We start from the raw sequence: 13144 nt of genomic DNA on the forward strand, positions 1-13144 counted from the left end.
AGAAATGTGACTTGAAATTGAGGCGTTATTAACAACATGAGGAACCGAGATTACATGTTTTCCCTGTTAGCATCTAGCTACATGTAGCAGTGTACTTGCAGCCAGTGAATGACTGTAACAAAGTACAGCTGCACTTATTATCAAAAAAATCACCAATAAAAGCTTCTAAATCAAAATATTTGGAACCCCGACATGTTCCAGCAAGAATGTGATCCAGCATCCAGGAGCAATTAACAATATTGGCAATCACAGCTAAATGTTTCCCTCACATGTAGCTACAGGTAGCAGTGTAGGCTACATGATGTTTGTAGGCTACTTGCAGTAAAGTGCCTGGAGCTGATGACCATATGAATATAACTTATAAATACATCATGACCTGACATCATCTTGTAACAAAAGTAAAAAACATCATTGGAAACAGCATTCTAAACAGTATGAAGTCTGTCACCAAAAACACACCAAGCAGTAAAGTGAGGGCTATGAAAAGGTGAGGCAGCCGCTCTGAGCTGAGGCTGTAAGGATCTGTGGCGAAGTGTGGCCAAACTAAAACTTGGGGATAGTTTAACTTTTGGTGGCGAAATACAGCGAGAGAATTCCTGCAGCCTGTCACGAGAAAAGTTGTGGTTTGGGTTAGGGGTGTGCCTTATCATATCATACACAATAACACTGGTATAATTTTTTATTTGATATGAAAAATGAATATCGTGATACTCGCAATATTTCAACTCGTTGACATATTGACATCATACTGTTACCCATGGCAACAACAAGCATGGCTGAAAGCGAAAATATTACGGACTCCACAGTGGTTCCAAAAAGAGGAGCAGCTTCAGTAGTGTGGAATAAACAGTGGCGTCCTGAATGTTTTATGAACAGCCCCGGACTTCTCAGACTCTCGTACTGCTCAGAGGGAACTCATTCAGCGGCTCCTCTGGCAGCAGCACAGCATCTCTCCCTCTCGTCTATTGGCGTGTGCACACCGGAGTCCGTGTCGCCAAGTGATTTTGTCACAAACCTTTGGTAATATAAACCTACGTGACGCTTGCGGCTCGACAAAAAACAACATATATGTGAATGTGTTATAGTTGTGGTATCATAACAGCCTGTCACAGGTTACAGTGTGATGATTAGAGGAGAAATGGCAGAGCATAAAGGTCCAGGTGGAAAAAACAACAACTCAATCATGTAGAATTTTGCTAAAAAAGAGAAACCACCTGTTGATTTATATATATAGATCCCAGGGTACAGCTGTTTAAATGTGTAATTTGTGGTAGATTCTATTTTGTTGCACTATAAATATTATATACAGAATCTGAACTGTTGTTACTATTGTTGTTTACAAACTGAAGAAATTATTTTTGTGTAGTTTTTACTGGCTATTTAAAGGCAAACTGTAAAACTATACCACTTATTTTATTGCAATTATATGTGCTTAAATTCATAATAACATATTTTTTCAGTAATTTGTCATAACGTCAGGAATATTGTTATCGCAAAAATAACCAAAAAAATTGTGACATTATATTAGGACCATATCGCCCACCCCTAGTTTGGGTCAAAATGAATGTTTCCGACTTCTGTCAGAAAGGGCTTTCTGGGAGACGGCCTACAAGGAAAACTTCTCCTATGTGTGGAGACATGTTGACCTATGTTATGGTGGGTTCACACTACAGGATATCAGCCTGATTATAGCCTGACGCAGCGTAGTACGGTGTTGGCATGGATCGTGAACGACAATGAGCGTCGTATCCATCGTTATGTGTCATGTAGTGTGTCATAGTAGACGACAACTGACGCCATGTCTGGGACACATCACGACGTCCCCACAGAAAGTCTTGCATGTTTGATTTTCTTTTTGTCGTTTGTGACTTCTCCCGTCACAGAGCCATCTGCTGTGCTAACAACTGTACGTCAACAACACCCCAGCCTTTTAGATATTTCCTCTAGGGATGTTACCACACAGATTAAAAAGGGGGAAATGATGGAGTGAAACAATAGAGGCACTTTAGCAAACTGGTGAGTAACGTTACTCACATTAGTGTCAAGCTAGCAAAGATTCTTCATTCTTCATTCATTCTTCTATTTCTTCATAATGGAAGATATGAAGTAATAAAAATAAAAAATAGGGGCTTCTACTCACCACAACTACAGAGACTACCAGCTTCATTTGAAACAGACTACATTATAAACAGGCTGTTATTCATTATTCCCTCTATATTTTTTATAATTTTACTTTTAATTTGTGAAGTTTTTGCTGACAGGGATGACTTTTACATTTGTTTACCTCATAATTTGATACTTTGGCCACGTTTGATATGAACATTAGACATTGTAACACTTTATATAAAACATTAAGTAAGGAAAAGCCTAACAGATCACCTTTAAGTAATAATGCAAAATGTTTTACGTCATTACTGAGCATCTTTTATCTTTTCTTGTAATCAAAGGCAAAAATGGGCCGCGCACAGTGCTGGTCGGTGTAACACTGAAATGTTTATACTGTTTATCCCTCCTCTTGCTCTCTGTCTTCCTTTCTTCCTGTTCCTCCCTCTCCATTCTTGGTGACCTACTATCACTGCCACCTCCTGTTTATTGTCTCTCACACACACACACACACACACACACACACACATGCAAATGTTTTCTTGGCATGACAAGGCAGAATGACAAAGGCAGTCAAATAAAAGCCACACTTCTCGGCCCTCTGTTTCCTTTGTCTCTGTGTCTCTCATCTCCCCCTCACCTCCCCCTCTCCTGAGCACATGTGTTGCTCCCTCTTGCTTGACTCGAACAGGTGCTTTTCCCTCCACCACTGATGGAGGTGTTTTTTTTTTCCTCTCTTTTGAGGCATGTGTCTGAATGTGTGTTTATAGGACCCCCTCCCCTCCCACAAACCCTCCTCCCCTCTCCTTCATTGCCCCTCTTCTACAGATGGCCATTGTTATCATGTGCGGCAAATGTCACAACTGATAGAGAAGTCGCTCTCTCGTGGGATTCATTTCCCTCTCACGTCTACAGCTGCTGCTTGGGGATGAGGGTTATCTCGGCGTTATCCCAGCGTTTGAGCCACAGAGCGAACCAATCCTCCTCCCTCCCCCCACCTGATCTCACCCTCCCTCTCCCTCTCTGCTCTCTTCTCTGTCGTCCTCCTCTCTTCACTTCAAATCCTCCAGTGAGTGTCAGCGTCCCTGTGGCTCGGCGGTGACTGCTGCCTTCCTCTGTCTCTCTCTGTCACACTCTAGCTGCTCCCACTGTCTCCCTGCCTCTGCTGCTCTCACCCTCCATCTCCTCCTCGCTCTCTCTCACTCCCTCTTTCTCTTTCTCCCTCCCCTCCTCGCTGTCCTTCACTCCCTCGCTTCCTTGTTTTCCACTCCACTGCCGATCTCGGGGAAATCATTGTTGGAGACAAATTTCTCTGTTTGCCGCTCACACAAAGAAAGGGATTACGGCTTGATTTGCTGGCTCCAGGCTCGCTCTGCATCCAGGCAAGTGGCAGCTCCTTATTCTCTCCTCGTTCTCTCCTTCTTTTTTCCACTCTCACCACCATCCGCCATCCGAAGCCTGTGATGTATGCATGGCAGAGAGAGTGTGTGTATGTGGTTGATGCTGTGTATATAGGCTAAGGGAATCAGGGAAGGTGGGGGTAGGGGTGGGAATTATGTGAGGGAAAGAGGGGGGCAGGCACACTCGGAGCAGGCACGTCCAACCTAGAGGGACAGATGGCCAGTAGCCCTGGTGCTTTTTCCTCTTTGGTTTTCTAATTCACCCTGCAGGCTTTGTGTAAGGCCCACTAGTACACAGACCTTCTTTTCAAGAAGCAAGAGATGGCTGCTCTCCTTAGCTAGGAGAGGGAGGGAGGGGGGTATCTGTGTGTGAAGAACGGACAGGGTATAGGAGAGGAGAGGAGGAGGAGGAGGAGGAGGGGGGTTGCTGTAGAGGCAGAGCAGGTTTTTAAGAGGAGGTTAGGATAGGAGAGGAGAGGAGAAGAGATGAGGAGCTGAGAGGAGGGTCATCAGCCTTGAATGCATGGAGGTCAGGTCCAGATGCTGCTCAAACAAAAGGGCTTCTCTGGGGGAACGGCAGGGGGAAGCGTGGCACTCGCCATTGTGTGTGTCGCTGCATTGCAGGGTGCTGCCGGGGAGCCTCATGCTAATGATGGCCATTCATTCTTGTAACGGATGAGTGGGCCCCAGCTTCTGTTTGCCTGCTTTTCACATACGCACGGTTCATATTTTGTTCATGTGACCAAATATCTGCTGTGTTAACACACGGTTTTGCTCCGGATACGGCGAGGGGATGGGAAAAACGATGGCTTCCACGCTCATTGAGGAAGCTGAGCAAATATGTGTTTTTGCATAGTAATGATGTATGAAGACAGGTGCAGGATCTGTGTTTGTGTGTGTGTGTTTACATGGACTATGTGTGTGCGAGGCTTATGTTTAATGCATGTGTTGGTGTTATCGTTGCCATATTTAGCATATTTTACAGATACAGCCACAAACTGGCATCATTTGGTGCCATTAGAATAAATAACATACAGGCCAAAAGGCCTGCGGATCTTCCTTCCTGTTTTAGTGTGATTGGCAAGTGGGTGGTAGGTGGCACTGGAGGCTGAGGGCTCTGACGTCGCATTTGTTATTGACAATCTCCTCAAGGCTCATTTCAAAGGCATTGTAGGGGACGCTATCCAGAAGAAACCATTACAGCAACACACCTCTGTTTCTGTTCCTGCACCTTCAGAACAAGCTGTACCCCGAGTCTGGTCTTACATCAACTTAATGAATCCTGATGAGAAACCACTGCAACTGTGAATATAAAGTGAAGCTCACAATAATATTATTGTTATTCAAAATCCCCATTCATGTTCCCTCGTCAAGCTCATGTAAGACAATCCTCCTTTGATCTTGTGAATACTCAAGTGAAGATGTGTTGACAGGATCACCCCAGAGTCACTCAGGTCAAATTAAAGTGATCACTTCCTGATTAATGAGCCACCATCAGGTCCCACAGCTGCAGAAATGCTTCATGTAGTCCTCTCTGTATGACTGCAGTTGGTGCCTGCTCACACCACAGTGACACATGAGCCAAACTGGGATCTACATGGAACAAAACCAGAGCTTGGAATTCTTAATTAAAGCAGGTGTGAATTCATTTATCCATTTACAGATTATATTTGCAACAGCCAGCCAGCCTGTCTATTTCTGTGTTAGCTGAGAACGATGACAGTAACACTGTCTTTGAGGTCAAGGAAATGAACTTTGCTAATTCCCTGACTGAACAAAGATTCTCTGTTGTGATCGTGTCATCTTTTACAAGACCAATCTGTGTATGAGTGTCTTGTGATGGCTTGGATGTGGATCTGCTGTGGCGGCCAGCTAGCCCACATACTGTAGCTCCAAAGTGTTTGTGAGCCATGATGCCTCCAAGCAGTGAGTGTGATGGTGCCAGATAGATCTGAAATCGGATATGCTTCAACTTTTCTCACTGAACTTTGTGTTCATGTGGATGCTCACAGTATCTGCTATGTTTCAATCATATTTACTCCTTTGGATTAGCATGCTTTTTTATCCCCGGGCTTTATTTGGTGTTTATACACAACAAACCTGCCAATCTATATCAGGAGTGCTGCTTTGACAGTGTTTTAATGCAGTTCTTGCTTGCTGTTTAAATATTTGGTTGGCAGAATAGCTAAGTAGAGCTTTAAAACACACATTACATGAATATTTTATCCTTTTGTCCACCATACTGCTGCCATTTTGTTAGAGTAGGTAATCCGTAAAAGAATAGTTTGACAGTTTGCTGAGGGTTTGACAAGAAGATTAATTCAACTCTCATGTTTGTGTGCTGAAGCTACAGCTAGCATATGGTTAGCTTAGCTTAGCTTAGCTTAAAGAGTGAAAACAGGGGATAACTGCTAGCACTCGTCTGTTTTTGTGTTTGTTTGTTACTCATAGTAAAACAAAACCTACAGAGGGCAAAATTATTGTTTTTAATCATGTCTTTAGACTTTTTTAGATATATGTAGATCCGTGCTAAATGTTTCACTCTGTTTCCAGTCCTTATGCTAAGCTATGCTAATCTGCTGACTGTAGCTTCATACTCAGTGTACGTACACGACTGTAGGCTACTTCCTAGATACATTCGCCAATGATTTCCTTCAACAAAGAAATTTGGCAGTGTGATTTTAATGTAAAGGTTGACCAATTGTCATACAGTTATCAGGACATATTCACATTTCACAGATATAAAATCTAATGAATCATCACACCAGTATATTCTGCATGTACAGCCCAGTCGCCAGAAGAAAATGTTCCCATTGTTCATTCCTTTAGGCCACTGATATATTAGATTAGTACATTTAATATGTATTAATGTTTCAGTGATGTAGTTCTAATTGCACGTATACGAGCTAGTGTCGTCATGACACTTTAATTTCCATATTCATATTTGATGCCATTTTTTAAAACCACAGGGGAATTGACATTGAGAGCATACAATTTATTTATTTTTTGTTATAAGATGAATATTACAGGGCTGTAACCTGATGGTGGCTTTTCTTTTTCTTGGTTGGTAGCAGCAGAGAACAGCAGAATGAAAACAAGGGTGCTTTTACACCTGCCCTGTTTGGTTCAGTTCAGTCAAACTCAAGTTGGTTTGCCCCCAAAGTGCGGTTCGTTTGGGCAGGTGTGAACACAGCAATCGCACTCTGGTGCGCACCAAAACAACCTAACCAAGACCTTCTTGAAGAGGTGGTCTCGGTGCGGTTACAAATGAACTCTGGTGCAATTCGTTTGTGGTGAGAACATGTTCTGACCTCGATCTGAACCAGCTGCAGTCACATGACACATTGTTTGGGTTAAACATGAGCATGTTACAGTCCTGGAGGATTATTAATGTGCACCTCCTCCTGTACCTACTGCCTTAATATGCACATTCAGCACATCCAATGCATCACAACATTGTTTTCTAGTTGGAGCCGCTCCTCGTTTTCAAACTGTATGGTTTGACTAAAATGAACAATGACAGCAACATACTCCACGATGAGCAGCGCTAAAATCAACCTGCGTAGTTGTCCCTCCATTGTGACATTAGAAAGTGTCACATTTATCTTGCAAGTGTACTCTTCTTCAATGTTTTGTTTACTTCCTGGATTTTTCCCACATGGAAATTCTGACCAATCAAGAGCAGCTTTCTCGTTCAAGGCATTTGATCTGGTCCTCTTGTAAATGCTGCTGTGAGAACACAAACCAACTCTAGGCAATTATACAACTTTGTAAAAATATTAGTCCCTGATTCAGACCAAAGCAAGACAACTCTAGCTCTGAAAGCACCCTAAGAGAGAGTGAGTAGCTGGTACCGATGTATTGATACTGAGAAAAATTAGTTTCAAATATTCAGAATTGATATGTATCAATAAATCCATATTTTGACAACACTACTTTGACTTCAGGAGGTAAAGGGGATTGTGGATGGTGTGACACCCAGGTGAGAAGGCTGTCAAGCTGCAGGTCACTTTTAGCAAGTCACTGAGCCACCCGAAGCGTGTGTATAAGCCAAAACCATTACCAAGTGTTTTTTGTGCCTAAACATAACCACCATTTATCCACAATGCTGTTGAAACATAAAGAAAAATAAAGTTTTAACATATCCGTAGTTTGCAGAAACATAAAATGCCAGCATTTATCCTGGTGACTGGGCCGGCATGAATGAAGGTAAAATGAGCTCTCAATTTGTGGAGTCTTACCTTGTTTGACATTGCACAATTGTACAGACGGATGTTCTGTTGATGCTGCAAACTAAGTTTAGCTTTATGATAACACAACGATGCACAATGTTGTCCTTCAGCTATTCACTAGTAACACATCATGTTCTTAGAGTCATACTGCAAATGCTAACTGAAGAGTCCAACCACTTAGCGACAAAGGTGACTGTAAATACTCAAGGAAAACAATGACAAACAAACAATGTCGGACATATTGCTTACGTAGCATTCAACACATTTTGCTGATTCACTTCAGAGCTGCCAGTAAAGCTGCTATTCTCTAACTTTTAGCTGAGGTACAATGAGAGCATGTGGCTAAGATTGTGAACAATGTGAATCCAAACAGAAAGCTGCAGTCCTCTCCCCTCAGGGCAGCTCTGGCGTTTTGTGGTCAGGTTGCCTGGGCAGCAGTCCATGTCCATGCAGGTACAGGCCTGCACTGCCAGGTGGAAGCTTTCCTTTGGTCTGCCATTGGGCTCTTAATCTCCCTAGGTCCTAATGAAGTCCAGGCTCTCTGCTGTAAGTCCAGTCAAAGCATAGTAAACGAACCCGCAGCCAACACTGCGCTGAAAGACCCGAAACCTGGGTCATCATATTTACACATTCATACCAAGCTGGTATCTTCTACACTACATGTATGACACAGATGCCCTCCTCCCATCTTCTTCTACATCCTGAATCCGCACCCTCATGTCTTGCTGCCCTCTACATCCTTCTTTAACCCAGCTTCACCCCTGAAGAGGTTTTCTCAGTCCTTAGACCTGCCTGAAGCTGGCTGTTTATCAGAAGGCACCATGTGTTAGGTAATGTCAGGCGTCTATATTTATGGCTAAGATAGCAGGAGAAGGGAAGACAGTGGAGAGGAAGAGAGAGAGCGAGAGGGAGGGAGGGAGAGAGAGTGGGCGGGAGTATGAAGGGGGGCTGCAGCCATTGGCCTCAGACAGGAACTGGAGTGTGAATAGCTCACAATGGCTTAGCCTCTAAGCTGGGCTGGACCTCTAATTTGCTCTGCTTGTGGAGCTTTGAAGAAAAACGGCAGCTGCCTACTCGCTGCCTGCCCGAATGAGCTCGCAAGCTGGGAGCTAGCACTCGCTCACAGACAACTGGATGATCCATGGGTGGTTTGGTTGGAAGAGGGAGAGCAGGATTCAGCCTGCTTGGATTTATCTTTTTGAATATTTCTGTGGAATAAACGTGCGGAGAGGAGAGGAGGAAAGCAGCAGCAGCAGCAGCAGCAGCAGTGGTGTTGGTGGTGTAGAGGTAAATCTGTGACATTTACTTCTTCTCCTGGGAATGATGCCCTGGCTTCCGGGATTAGATTGGAGGGGATGTGGGTGGGGAGAATTAACAGATACATACGGAGGCAGAAACACAGAGGCAGGTGGATTTTTTTTGAGACTGTGGGAATGAGTGCTGATGCAGATTTGTGGTGTGGTATTGATGAAGTGATGTGTTGTTCCATGTGCCTGTGATGATGGCGGTTGTGTGTGCACATATGCATGTTTGCCTGCCACATCTTTCCATCTTCCCCTCATTCTTACCTCCCTGAGTCACCCCCTCCTCGTGCTCTAGCTCTCTCCTCTCAGCTTTAAATGGAGCTCTGTCCCCCTTTTTTTCATCCCAGTTTTCTCCCAATAAACTGGTTTCTACTAGGTAAAAAAAACCCTGCCATCTTTTGTGCAGTGTTTTTTTTGTTTGTTTTTTTTACAAGATCTCCAGCTAATGACGCTTCAGATTGCATGTGCTTGCCCAGTATTCATTTTCAGCCCCCCAACTCCCCTCCTCCCTCATTCTTCTCCCCCATATTGAAAGGGGAGAGATGGGGAGGGAGCCGGGGGAACAGCAGGAGAATAGCGGCTGGGACTCAGCTGTGAGGAGTGTTGTGGCGCGAGCTGAAAGAATGGCCTGTTGTGTTGGGCAGCAGCAGTATTGTGTGCTTGGCCTCTCTTCTCCCTCTGTCCTCTGTCCTTCTCCTCTTTAATGGGTAACTACATCATCCCTTTATTCAAACAATCACAGCGAGGAACCTGCTTCTCTTTTAAAACCAATAAAATAGGCTCTTTGATAAAGAAAGTTAGCCTTTCTGTAAATTCAGGGCTGGGTATTGTTTGAAATGTTTTAAAAACAAGTGCCAGTAAGGCCTCGTCCACACAGGGTACGGGGTATTTTTGAAGACAGAGTTTTTCCCTCATTCCTTCAGGCACTGTTTTAAAAAAAAAAATCTCCATCCAAATAAAGACACAAAAACACATCTGAAGCGCTGTCAGGAAATGCCAAACCAACAGGCGGAGATATAACCCTAACCCTCAAGCCACGCAAAGTGGAAGATAATGTTGGCCGGTCAGAAGCCTGGGAAAAAGCTTTTATAGGTAAGGTACGTGGAGCAGGGACCTCGTAAGGTATTCTGATGTCTGCTCCTCACTAAAGGGTTGGAGTAACTGCACATTTATATGTTAGTAAGGTTAGGACCAGCACTATTTTGGCCATGTCTGCTATTGCACGAAATGCCGTCTCATTTGTGACGCCTCACAAAGGAGATAACGACACACACTCCAACGTTAGAAGCCAAAAACTCTGTTTTCCCTGTTTGAATGTCAACACTGGAACTCTGTGTGTTCTCAGCGTGTGGACGAAAGGCCAAAAGAAAGCTACATTTTCAGATATACCCACAAAAGTGCGGACACAGCCTTAGATACTTGAGAACACTTTTTTAATATAGACTACTTTGAGAAATATAACCATGGTTTCTCTACCTAGGACTAAAATGATTAGTCGATTAATCATTTCAGTAGTTAACAGAAAAATAATCTGCAACTATTTTGATAATCAGTTAATCGTTTCATCAGTATTCAAGCAAACACCCCCAACATGACCTAGTTTGAGCTGTTCAAATGTAATTATCTGCGGCTTTTTTGTCAGATGTGACTGAAAACTGAATAGTTTTGGAACCTAGACGGACAAAACATAACCCTGAAGACATACCGTTTGACTTCAAAAATTGTAATGGCCATTTCTCTGACATTATTTAGCCACAAAGACTAGTTGAGAAAATAAACTTTATAAAAACTGATGATGAACATAATTATGAGCCCTAAACTAAAAAGCCAGTGGTCTTAAACATTCAGTGCTAAACCCAATTAGTCATGAACCAAATAGTATAAAAAATACTAACATTTAAATTCAACCAGGAACTGCCTGATAAAAGAATAAGAAAATCTGAGTACAGACTTTTCATACTTGACATTTTTTGCTTTCGACATGGTTCCAAAAAGTGTTCATCCATAGCCTACATGTGCCGCTTTTGTCAAACAGCAGATTTACTTGACAAAAGAATCTTGCACTAACTTGTTCTGTTTAATAGCGAAAGTAATTTGAAAGTGCTTTTGCATTTGTGTTTCATTGTGGGAGGCGAGAAGAAGCACTGTAGCTCTCTGGTGAAGCTTCCCCAACCCCGTGGCAGTTAATTGAACTTACTACAGCATGGCGTGCTCTTAGCAGCACCTCGGCCCCTGATAGGATCTGGAGTGGGGCTGCTATTTGCTTAATCATTAATCTGAGGGCCTCCGCCACATTGATTCTCTCTCCGTTCCCCTTCATAAATCATTATGGGCCAGCAATCCCTTTAATGGGGGATGGAAGTGCTGATTGAACACAGCCACGGCACTCCGGACGTAATACTCACCTTGGTCTCCGGGTCAGCTGATCAGAAAACAGGTCCAGTACCTGTCCATCTCAGTTGCTGCAGACTTCTGCAGCCTTCGAGCATAAAGATGGAGTGACACGTCATTTAATTAAAAGAAATTTAACCCATGTTCAGACCAAATATTGCATTATATTCCATATTAGTCATATTAGCATCACTAAAAAGATGCATCCCGCTGACTCCGTAATGGATGCAAATGGCCATCTCGCCATAGTTGTGGTTGAGACGCTCCCATCATCTGACCAGTGTATTAAGGGACTACTTGTGTAGATGAGGCCTTAAAGTGCTGCCTCAATCAATGCAGCTCCGGTAATTGGCTTAGAGGCCCAAGAGAGTTCCCTGCTAACTCCCTGTGTGACTGTTGGCCTTCTCTGCCCCTCCCCTGCTCTGTCTGCTCTGAGATATGTACGTAATTTCTTCTCACGTCACCCCTCAGCCTCTGTTTTCATAACACACACTTCCCCATCAACACAGAGCGTGTGTTTACGCTGGAAACACGGCCCAATTTATGCTGTAGCTACGGCTTCTTGTGTTGTGGACAGGAAAGTTACAAGCTAAGCAGATATCTCAGATATGATATTATATTTTCACTTTAATTTAAGATATAATCCACCTGCTGCTTGTTATTATGTGCACAGTTTACAGTCCCAGGCCAGTAGTTTCATTATTGTCGTTATATTTTGATGGAATTTTTACCCAGTGGCATTTGATGCTTTTCATATTTACCATGCAAACATACACCTGCAGGTTAATTTACTAATGCAACCTGCAAGATTTGGAAATGTATTTTTGTGACCACAGTTTAGCCTTAAAGACTTAAGCATTTATTCATAAGAACTTACCTTTTTTAATGTAAACATTTTGGGGTATGTTTATGATTGCCACTTTACAGTTTCAGTCACATTACTTGTTGTTTGTTAGTGATGCCTTCACTCTGCACGTGGGTAATGTGACTGATTGCAAAATCCACAGCCACTCCTACTTAAGAGGGCTTCTCTTTGTCACACAATTAGTCCAGTTTCCGAATTGTCACAGTATTAAAATCCTTATTGTTGCAAGTTAGACTGTGTGCGGGAGTTTGTCTACAGTTTACAGTCCCACTGTTGCACTAATCTTCCTCTCAGGTCAGTTGGAAGTCGCTTGGTCTCGTGTGTGTGTGTCGTCTCACACCCCCCCCCCCCCCCCCAAGCTCAAACTCGTAACCAGCAGGGGTTAAAAACAGCAGATGTTTGGCTGAACCGGTGTGTGTGTCTACGCGTGTGTGTATGTCTGTGTTAGACAATGAGTGGAAGCTCCCCAGACCATCAACAGCAGGAAGGCGATTGAGGGTATCAGATGTCAGAATGCTGTCAGACCCGTTGTCTTTTGTTAACACACAGGAGGACGTTTCTTCACCTGGATTTGTGCTTGCGTGTGTGGTTGCGGTCGCAGCGATGTTTGCTTTGACTGTCTTGTTTGTGGACATAATCATAAGCAGTTTGTGTCTCTGATGACGAGTGGCAGAGTAAAGATCTGAAGAGTCAAACAGGAGGTCATGTGGGTGTGGAGGTGGAGAGATGCTGAGGTTGTCTTGGCCTCAGGTAACAGCGAACCGAACTGACCCAGGGGTCACGACAGGACATCAGATGGGCTGCAGAGGATGTAGAGATAGATATCACCCTGACTCTGACATCCTGCGC

General features: G+C 43.5%; 1 protein-coding gene across 11 annotated transcripts in view; it reads left to right on the forward strand.

The window, feature by feature from the left end:
- Positions 1-13144, forward strand: part of LOC125892096 (membrane-associated guanylate kinase, WW and PDZ domain-containing protein 1-like) — a 138686-nt gene that overhangs the window by 55322 nt on the left and 70220 nt on the right. The window contains exon 1 of one of the 11 annotated variants that reach the window (XM_049581834.1): positions 8778-9022. The exons of the other annotated variants lie outside the window; for them this stretch is intronic. The gene's annotated coding sequence lies outside the window, so the exon portion shown is untranslated. Of the gene's footprint in view, positions 1-8777; positions 9023-13144 lie in introns of those variants that run through there. 11 annotated transcript variants of the gene reach the window in all.

Source organism: Epinephelus fuscoguttatus, linkage group LG7 (genome assembly GCF_011397635.1).
Source record: "Epinephelus fuscoguttatus linkage group LG7, E.fuscoguttatus.final_Chr_v1".
Taxonomy (NCBI): domain Eukaryota; kingdom Metazoa; phylum Chordata; class Actinopteri; order Perciformes; family Serranidae; genus Epinephelus; species Epinephelus fuscoguttatus.